This window comes from Hordeum vulgare, chromosome 7H, assembly GCF_904849725.1.
Source record: "Hordeum vulgare subsp. vulgare chromosome 7H, MorexV3_pseudomolecules_assembly, whole genome shotgun sequence".
Lineage (NCBI taxonomy): Eukaryota > Viridiplantae > Streptophyta > Magnoliopsida > Poales > Poaceae > Hordeum > Hordeum vulgare.
In genome coordinates, this window is record NC_058524.1 from 26691247 (window position 1) to 26702409 (window position 11163).

The window sequence follows — 11163 nt, forward strand, 5'->3', positions numbered from 1 at the left end:
GGCCCTACGTTTAGTAAAATCCCTACTTCCAGCCATGCTCTTTTCTTACATATGTGAAGAATATAGAAAATTGCGACGTGATGATCTTGAGGAGCTAGGAAAATCTGAGGAGAGGTCCTAGTCAGCAACTTCAGTGCCAACCAGCGATCCTGGCGCTCACGCTGGCACACCATTGGGCTTGGCCCAATAATACCCACATTCGCTGGCTGGCACCTCAGTTCGGTGTTGATCGTGCTGCTTAGCTGTTGAATGGCTTGTCTCAAAAATAAAAGCTGCCAACTGGTTTTACCACACAAAAATGTTGTTGATAGGTTACGGTTAACCGGTAAATCATTGACTTTTGGAACAAAACTGAAAAAATGGAATCAAATACGTGAATAGAAAACGTACATTGAAATTCCATAAAGGTACGCAAATTTGAAAAAACATAAATTGAAAAATGTTCATTCGGTTAGAAAAAAATTCGTCAGATTTTCAAAAAGTTCAATGATTATGTAAAAAAGTTCACCGAATTTTGAAATGCATTCATGAACTTTCAAAAATTTCATAGAATTCAAAAAAAAATCATCAATTTTCGATAAAGTTCATCAACTTTAAAAACACTTCATTGATTATGAAAAAAGTTTACATATTTTAAAATATGTTCACCGATTAAAAATGTTTACATATGAAAAAAGTTCATCGAAATTTGAAAACATTTCATCAAATTTGCAAAAAGTTCATCAAATTTGAAAAAAGTTCATCAAAATTTAAAAAAGTTCACATCATTAAAAAAGTCTTCATTAATTTTGAAAAAATGTTCATCGAATTTGAAAAAAGTTCATCAAATGTGAAAAAAATTCACCAAATGTGAAAAAAGTTCATCAATTTTACAAAAATCATCAATTTTGAAAAAAAGTGCACTGGTTTTAAAAAAATCATCAAATTTGATAAAGCTCATCATTTTTCTAAAAAAATCATCGAATTTGAAAAAAGATCACAGATTTTGAAAAATGTTCATCGATTTCTTTTTGTAAAAACCATTGAATTTGAAGAAAAGATCACCAAAAGTTGAAACAATTCATCCATTCTGAAAAAAGTTCATCATAATTTATCATAAAAGTAAGAATGAGAAAAAGAAAAAGAAAAAAACACTTAATTGATTATGAAAAAAAAAGAATAAAGAAAAAACGAAAAATGAGAAAAACAGAGACAAAAATGGAAAAAGGAAAACGAAGAATAGAAATAAAAGGTATAAAAAGTTTAATAAAAGGTATAAAGGATTAAAACTGCAAATTGACGGGCCAGCCCAGCAAGAGGAAATCCCGAATCTGAAACGCCAGATCATGAGGATCCAGTGGTCGAGCGAGAGGCTCATTCCATGGAATCCCATATTTGCACTAGTAAGCATGCATCGCTCCAAAAAAAAACAAGCAAGCATGCATAAAGTATATGTAATAATAATACAAAAACTATGGTTTGGTCATATGAAAAATACTTCTTATATTTATTGTCCATTCAAAATGATATATAGCCAGGGTTATAGATCTAATGAAAAAAAAGAATAGAGTCAAGCATCAATCTTTGGATTTGGCGACTCCCCACTTACGAGCAACCGCACCCGTCAAGTCTTGACAAGTAGCTCTAATACCCTTTCTAGCTCGGTGCTCCACATAGTCTCGACATCGAAGGAAACATCCTTTTTTCCTGGTGTCCTGATTAATAGCAATTGGAAGATATAATATAGTAGCGGCTAGGCGACAGTCGATTGGAAATCGAGGAAGGGTCAGTCGATGCTCCTCCTTCTGTCTCGACCATTCGATCAAGATCCAATGGACGTTGATCGTCTTCCACTTCAGAAAAACATTCTCCCCCCCCCCCTCTCCCTCTCCCTCTCAAAGTTGTGGATTTCGGCCAGAAAAAACGAAATTCCGGCGACATTCGCCAATTTCGTTCACGCCCCGTAGATCTGCTTGCTGGGTAATTTTTTTGGCCCTATTTGTCCTTTTAGCCGAACCCAGCTTCGACCAGTCTCGATAACTCTCCCGCTGTCGTGGCTGCCTCGTCCTAGAGTGCATAGCCAACGCGGTAAGGAGCGCCAATACGGTCGCGCGAGGATGTGAGCATGGTGTGTGCATGTGTTCGTGCGTGGGCATCCCGATTGATTTACTAACTCGTAGAATTTCGTTCAATTTTCATCAAAATATCGCCCAATTCTCGTTCAAATTTTCAATTTTTGGATTATTCTATTCGATCGAGATTTTCCAAAAAAATACCGAAATACCGAATATCTCCCATTTTGTTTGAGGGCGGTAAAATTTACAAACCGAAATCCAAATCCTTGCTCCCTCTCTCTCTCTCTCCCTCTCTCCCTCTCTCTCACTCTACATCTCTCCCCCTCTCTCTCCCTCCCTCCCTCCCTCCCTCCCTCTCTCTCCAATCCAACCCAGCCATAACCGCCGGCTACCACGTCCTGTACACCGCCCTCCCCGAAACCAGCCCCCACCGCCGGTCTTTCTTCGGGGAAGACCCAGACCACCGCTCCCCCCCACCACTTCTCCCATCGTAAACTCTAAGATAGATAGTGGGTAGCCTGCCTAGCGAGCTTCTCCATTTCTTCCCTCAACCAAAATCGATTGACCCATATTCAAAATTCAGCGGTTGACACGTAGCTATCGTAGGATATAATACACTTTTCAATTTGAGACCGGTTACCATAGACGAGTTACATGCACGCACGTACAACTTTGTGACCACCCGGCGGGAGAGACAATTGATTAACCGGCAAGCAAGGCGGGACGCAATTGAGTTCCACTAGCACGGCTTGCCGACGCGGCAGTCGAGCGTGCCGGTGAACTGCGTGAGCTGCCCGACATACTTGTCGTGCTTGGCAGGGATGAAATCCATGTTGTCGTACTTGCGCTCGTTCTGGATGCCGGACTGGTTGAAGAAAGCCCCGTTCATCATGACGCCCCCTACGACTTCCACACCCAGTCCTTGTACTCGTTGTAGGGCGCGTACTCCCGCTTGGTCACCTCCTTGCGTTGGGGTCGTCGGGCGCGATGAACCGGTTCCCCTGGCTGATGATGGTTTGGTCGTGGTTGCCGGCGATGGCGTACATCTGCCAGTGCGTGTAGTCGTTGTTCAGCACGTGGAAGAAGCCGAAGCGGCATGCGCTGCACGAGGCCCTTGCCGAAGTGGTTGAACGCGACGGTGACCTGCATCATCTTGTCCTGCTCCTCCTAGGTGTTGCTTCATGGGCTGCCACGGTCACCTACGCTGTGAGTGTTGTGGAAGCTGCCTTCGTTTGAAGCCGTGCCTGAAGCCTCGTGCGGCGGCCACGACACGCCATATTTTTGGGTTCACTGCTCGTCATGGAGTCTTAAATGGCCTCCTTTTCAGCGCACCATGCCATTGGGACAAGTTGCCACCTAAAAGGTTCTGGCGGCATGCAAGGATTCTGCCAAGTGTTTGTGGGGACCGCTACCGGCAACGCATGGCAAGAGCTGCAAGACCCGAATCCGACCATCAGGTGGCAATGGACTCCCGTCGGCTCGCTGAAGACTGCGGGAGGGTGCACGCCTGCTGTGAGCGTTGGAGGGCAGCACGGATGGCCATCTACAGCTCGGGGCTGCAAGGGATGATCTCCTAGCGCTCGGATTCGGGCATGTCGAAGTCGTCGTTGCCATGGAGGAGAACACCAGAGCTAGTCGGATAGGATCTTGATAGTGTGGGAGGGGAGGGGAGGGGGTGGAGTGGAATGTTGCTTAGATTTTGGCCGGGGTGCTAACAAGGTCAAATTTATGTCGATTCGGTTCCAAATTTAGGCTTGATACGGGGAGTGCCGGTTAGTCTGAGTGTTTTGTGCTGAAAACAGGGTGCTTGATTGAGTTGCATTTTTTCATCCTGTCACTAACCGGACAGTCCATCCGGATGTTTGGGTCCGGTTCCAGATGCTCTAACGAAGTGGACGTTTTGTGAGGAAATTTGTGGAAGCATCCGAAGCCAATCTCATGACCCCCAAACAGAAATGGAAGAGCATAGTAGTAGACAATCGTGCCGAAGCACCAAGGCCAAAGGATTTGACCTTTGTATAAGTATGCAAGACAACAAATTTTGGGGACTCCTTTCATCAAATTTTGCTTTGCTGAATCTCCTGAGAAACATGCGGGCTACCCTTTAATTTTTGGTGGGGACCAAATTGCCCAAACCAAATAAGGTGCGTTTTATTACGGACAAGCAAATCATCCAAGCATATGGAATTCTATCCCTCAGACCCCAACGAAGGTGGGCATTTAGGGTTGCATGTAGGGCAGTTGTCCAGGCACTCACTCTGCGTCGTGTAACACTGGACACCATTATTCTGGCAGCAGTAGCACGTACCAATGTGCCCATCTGAGCGATGACATATAAGAAATCGAATGCAAAATTTCAACGTTATCTTGTTCTCCCCGGCAGATGTCGAATTGACGATGGTAGCGTTGTTGGTACTTTTGTTGGCCGCATGACCATCTTGGTTGACCACCATTTGCTTATTATCGAGACCACCTACGTATTATATATTTAGCATTAGTATATGCAGTACCGCAGATGTATAAATATTTTTTTGAAGAGAATTATTTCTGGCCTCTGTATGCATCAGCTATTTTTATTGATTATTGACAAAGACCTTATATGCATCAGCCTTTTGTAGGATGTATTTTTCTTTTATATATATATATATATATATATATATATATATATATATATATATATATATATGTGTGTGTGTGTGTGTGTGTGTGTGTGTGTGTGTGTGTGTGTGTGTGTGTTCTGAAAAGTTAATGGAAAAAAATAAAGATGAGATGCTAATGACGGCGATGATAGATACTTACACTGTGCACACACGACTAGGCACCCAATGAAGAATATCATGGTCGCCTGCACTAGGATGTTCCATCTTATACTGGTTATCTCTTGACAAACTCGGCTCTAGTCGAGTGTAAGGTTCCAATAGGAAATAGATGGACTTCAAATGTGACAGATACAGACTGCAAGATTATAAATAGCATGAGGTTGGAATATAATTTAAATGTTCCTTAATGTACTACTACAAAAGATTGCAAGTGCGGGAAATATACGTTCATTAATGTTAAGATTTTTGCATATATAATATTTAGCGAGACAAGCACTATGTATGTACATGCAATATTGCATCCTTAATAAATTCTCTAATAGCAACTCTGGCCGATCCTCTAAAACTGATTAGGCTGGTTGTAATGGAAGTATCATAAGTAGTATCATACATGCCAACTATGCATATTTGATGAGGTGACATGAAATTAAATGAAGAAAGAGAGGGTTGATTATCATATTATGATACTGTATCATATTAAATGTTGTGCTACTATGTGTCATGCATGGCAATAAATGAACCATTCTGTAATACTAGCACATGATACTATGCACTACGGATGCATGATACTAGTGTATGATACTCCCATTACAACCAGCCTTAGAGGAGTAAAAATCCAGTTTTGCTCCTCTAATCGGATCTAGCCGATCTCCTATAAATGCTATAGCAGAGTATATATGTTACTCCATCGGGTGATTAAAAGTACTCTACCGCTCTTGCTGGCAGTACAAGTTTCCCATCGCTCCCACATCCATCATCTGCCCCCCTCCCCCTCACCCCCTCCCCCCGCACGTGGCAAATTCCGTATCGTCGGTGACTCCTCCCCATCGCTCTTGCCGACTAATGCCTCCATGGCCGGATCTCGTGGCCTTTGCTCCCAGCCGCTCATCCACAGCGCGGATCCGCGCCACCATGAGCGGAGAGCTGCATTCTCCTCACACCGACGCCGTGGCGCTGGGGCCCCTTCCAATAGGCTTACCGGCTTCCCTGACCTCCCCAAGCCACCGTCGCCACAGAGGCAGTACCACGACGTGCGGTAGCGGGCGTTGGGGACATGTGTGGCTGAGATTACGAATCAGGAGACCCATAAAAAGATATGTCTTGGATCATTCCACAACGCCAAGCTCGCGACACATGAGTATGGTATTCTGTCAGTCCAGCTACACAGTGCCATGGGCCACTGGAATGTTGAATGGGGTGAGGTCCCGCTGCTGATCCGGTTGAGCCAAGGGTGGTGAATGCATGGGTGGGAAGGGCAAGGTGAGGGAGCGGCTCACGGTGGGTCGGACCTTCGCTGCCAGTACCATGAGCTCATGGAGGAGGAACGCCGCCTATAGGACCAGCGAGCGACCGATGGGGTGGGGGACAGCGTCCTCTCAAGGGACAGGGGGGCAATAGAGGCAGCGGGGCCGCGACGACATCAACTTTGGCACTAAATAATGGCAAAGAATCTTCCCTGGCTGCGGCAATGATGGCCCGCGGCGTGACTGTATGGTTGGTAGGAAGTCTAGAGTGGATTTGCTGGCGCTTGCAAAATCGGATTACTAAATTTTAATTGTCGGTTTAAACTAGAATATGTTTTAGCGGATGGTAATGAGCTATGTGTCAAAAAATAGATGTTTGTTTAAATTGAAAGTTTGTTCATCATATCCAAATTTTCTTTTTACTCCACTGAAACTACGAGAGAGGCTTGGTCCGTCCAAAACAAATTGGAGTAAAACCTCCACTAACCTTTACTCGTCTGGATACTCCTCTAAATTATAGGGGATCATCTAGAGTAAGGGTAGTCTAGTCCAATGCACTACTACCTCCCTTCTGGTATATAGGGCTCAATTCAAAAATCTCAACAACCAAGATAGTAGATGATGAGTGGTGGAATGATTTTTATAGTTTACAAAAGTACTCCACTAATACACTCGTTTATCTCGAAAATTTGTGTTTACCAATGAATTAATTGTGATGCATGCATGTGTGTCCAATAAATGACCAAATGTCTTTACATGCACTGATGAGTTTTCTATTAATCCTTGCATATAGCGAATTAATGCGCCTTGAAATTTGAATATGTGATGGGAAACAATTAAATTAACTTATAAAATGTAAAAACTAAAATTTTAAGATAAACCTTATAAATCGAAGAGAAATGGTATATCTCAAGCTACTTCCTCCGTCCAAAAGCATCAGATGTCTAACAAAATTCAGATAATGATACAGTAGAAGTCGCATAAGTATTAAATAATGCATTTGTCATAAGATTAAGTTTTAGATAGAACAAGTATATCTAGTGACATTAAATACAAGGTTAGATAGCAATTTCAATGCACTAGGGCAGTCCCATTGCTCCAAGATATAGGACTACATCTAAGGCTAGTCAGGCTGGTCACAATGGGGAGTATCATAGGTAGTATCATGCATATCAACTAGTAGACAGTTTTACATAGGTGTCATACAATTAAATAAGGAAAGAGAAGGTTGAGTATTCATATCATATTAAATGATGTAGTAGCTTGTGTCATGCATATTAATAAATGAGGAATCTATGATACCAAGGTATGATAATATGTATTGTGGGAGTAGTATCATACACTAGTATCATATGCATGATAGTAGTATATGATACTTCGTATTGTGACCAGTGTCATAGTTTGAGTAACTTGGCTAGTAATATAATGCCTCCCAATGCAAGTTTTTTTTATGTGGCAATAGTTAATAAAGAGAGAGATGTTTATGGTAACATAATATGTTACTCCCTCCGTCACGGTTTAGAACACACAATTAGACTTGCGTGTGTTTCCAAAATAGACAAAGATTAAGGCACGTTGCATTTACTCCTAACAACTAATTAGTACTCCGTTGTATTACTTCTATATGCATGCGTAGTGTGAATGCTATTTTATAACTCATTTCACAGCCAATTAATAACCACCTAGGTCCAAGAGAATTTGCATGCACGCCTTCTAAACCGTGACGGAGGGAGTACCGTAACCTAACGCAACCCATGGAAAAATGAGTCTACAACCTAACAAATGCAACCATCTATGATATCATTTCTGTGATACTTTATACTATGAAGATATTAACTAGACATGTGTCGTATGGATGACACTAGTCTAAGTTAGGCCCCACTATGACTAGCGTAAATCATGTCACCTAGGCAAAAATCTGATGTGGCACCACATTTCGTGAGGAAATATAGTATAACTATATCTTAGTCTTGATATAGCTGGCAACATAAATATCAGGAAAGCCAGTGTTTTTTCTCTCTCACAAAACGCATTAAATAAGAGTACTTTTAGAGGGAGAAGATGTATCTAAACACATAATTAAAATATAAGATATATCTTCAAATATGGTGCATTGGCAGTGGCCTTATATCCTAGTGTTGTATCCAAAACAACCATCATTTATTGTCTTTTATTATGAGATGTCTCGTATTTGATACTAGGATCTATATATAAATTAATATATAGTTACCGTTACTTTCCGTGTTAAATAAGGTGGCACATCAAATTTATTTTATGGGACCGTTCCAAAAAACAAGCTTTGAGAGTGTTGTGAACGAAAATAGAAGTACTAGTCGTCAACCCGTGCATTCGCACGGCCTAGCCTACAATGATGAGTGAGAGTGAGTATGTCCTCAGAAATTTAATTCATTAAGCTGCGTCCTTGTAGGGCCTAGTTTTTATACTTCCTCTGTTTCAATTTACATTCATATTAGATTTTTCCTAAGTCAAAAATTTATACAGAACAATCTGAATGTTTTAAAAAGATATGTATAGATGATTTGAAATTATATTGAGTGAGGAATCTAAATATTGATATGGTATTGCAGATGATATTATTATTTATATTCTTTGATAAATATTCTAGCAATAGTACACATACATAATTGTGTGGTAATATTAAAAATTATACAAAGAAATTAATATTCAAAATTTGATAATAATAATAATAACATACTTTGTTAAATACGGAAACTGTACAATTTAGCTTTCTAGAAATTTTCAATTGCAAAATCTGTTTTTCTTCTCCAACCCTATGCAAGTTGTGGTGCACATCACTTCGCTCTGCTTTGTATATATAAAAAATATTTATACATGCAGCAAAATAAGAAAGGTGGCTGCAATTGTAATGAATTCATAACATCTATTTTGGATTTCCAAGGTTCGAGGGATGTCCAAATTCCTCATTAACATGAAAAAATTAAAATCATCTTAAATGATACTATACATGGTATATTTTTCTACCATCGACAATTAATGTTCATCTACCGAACTTGTGACAAAATCTTCACCAAATTGGTTAGTCTAATCTTCTCCATACAAAAGATTCAAAACTTAATGCCTCAAATCATGTAAATTCCATGACTTATAATTGAAGATTTGATAATCTATTACCAAAGGTGTAAATCATGTTGAAAATTATAATGTATGAATTTTCACCATCCAAAGAACCATGATGCTTACATCAAACTTTGACCGCCAACCAAAATATTTAGTATGCATTCACTTTTGAACAGAAAGAAAGTAGTTGCCAACAAAATCAGAATATTTTCAATCATGTCTACCATGCATCATTCGTGCACATTTGTCCTAAACATGTCTATCTTGTGCTTTTTAAAATGTCATATATTATATATATATAATGGTGTCTAGTACTCTTGTGATAGTCGTATGACGAACCAAGAATATATATGTTTAACTATATATACTAAAGTTTAGAAACCTTAAATAGACTACTTGTGGTGTAGTTGTCAAGTTGTGTTCTCACTTACCTTGTACAAAACATGAAATAGAAGAACACATAACTTCAATAGTGTACATCTATTTCACTGGTATCTTTTATTCATCTGGTTAAAAAATATATATGATTTTTTTTGTCAAAATGTAATACCCCCCGATCAAATCTAGTGTATGCAATTGGACAGGCTCCTTATAGACTCTAACCCATGACTTGATGCACATTGACTATGACCGGGCATTAGAACAGGATGCCTGAAACAACTGCTTGTGTGTCTGTCGGTCATAATCATAGAAGATCCGGTCATGATCATGCTAGCAAATCAATTGTATGGTATGGGGTAGTATCGTAGAAGACTGCATAAGAATTCTGCAAGGTTCCAACATTCGACATGAGAAGAGGAAATAACTTGCGGTAGATCGAATACCTTTTAATCGTACCAAGTCGAAAGGAGAACATTGTTGGGGAACGTCGCATGGGAAACAAAAATTTTCCTACGCGCACGAAGACCTATCATGGTGATGTCCATCTACGAGAGGGGATGAGTGATCTACGTACCCTTGTAGATCGTACAGCAGAAGCGTTAGAGAACGCGGTTGATGTAGTGGAACGTCCTCACGTCCCTCGATCCGCCCCGCGAACAATCACGCGATCAGTCCCACGATCTAGTACCGAACGGACGGCACCTCCGCGTTCAGCACACGTACAACTCGACGATGATCTCGGCCTTCTTGATCCAGCAAGAGAGACGGAGAGGTAGAAGAGTTCTCCGGCAGCGTGACGGCGCTCCGGAGGTTGGTGATGATCTTGTCTCAGCAGGGCTCCGCCCGAGCTCCGCGGAAACGCGATCTAGAGGAAAAACTATGGAGGTATGTGGTCGGGCAGCCGTGAGAAAGTCGTCTCAAATCAGCCCTAATTGCTCCATATATATAGGAGGAGGGAGGGGGGGCCTTGCCTTGGGGTCCAAGGACCCCCAAGGAGTCGGCCGAGCCAAGGGGGGGAGGACTCCCCCCCCCCAAACCGAGTTGGACTTGGTTTGGTGGGAGGAGTCCCCCTCCCTTCCCACTTCCTCCCTCTTTTTTTTCCTTTTCCTTTGACTCTTTATTCTTGGCGCATAGGCCCCCTTGGGGCTGTCCCACCAGCCCACTAAGGGCTGGTGTGTCCCCCCAAAGCCTATGGGCTTCCCCGGGGTGGGTTGCCCCCCCCCCCCCCCGGTGAACTCCCGGAACCCATTCGTCATTCCCGGTACATTCCCGGTAACTCCGAAAACCTTCCGGTAATCAAATGAGGTCATCCTATATATCAATCTTCGTTTCCGGACTATTCCGGAAACCCTCGTGACGTCCGTGATCTCATCCGGGACTCCGAACAACATTCGGTAACCAACCATATAACTCAAATACGCATAAAACAACGTCGAACCTTAAGTGTGCAGACCCTGCGGGTTCGAGAACTATGTAGACATGACCCGAGAGACTCCTCGGTCAATATCCAATAGCGGGACCTGGATGCCCATATTGGATCCTACATATTCTACGAAGATCTTATCG

The 11163-nt window shown here is 41.8% G+C and overlaps 1 long non-coding RNA gene and 1 pseudogene across 1 annotated transcript; both read right to left on the minus strand.

Annotated features, from left to right (window-relative positions):
• Window positions 1-2793: 2793 nt before the first annotated feature.
• Window positions 2794-3908, minus strand: LOC123408089 (annotated as a pseudogene).
• Window positions 3909-4157: 249 nt separating this feature from the next.
• LOC123412732 lies at window positions 4158-4978 on the minus strand. Its single transcript, XR_006613588.1, has 2 exons — window positions 4854-4978; window positions 4158-4527 (listed from the first exon to the last, which is right to left on the minus strand). It is a non-coding gene; the product is annotated as an uncharacterized LOC123412732 (long non-coding RNA).
• Between the last annotated feature and the right edge of the window lie 6185 nt (window positions 4979-11163).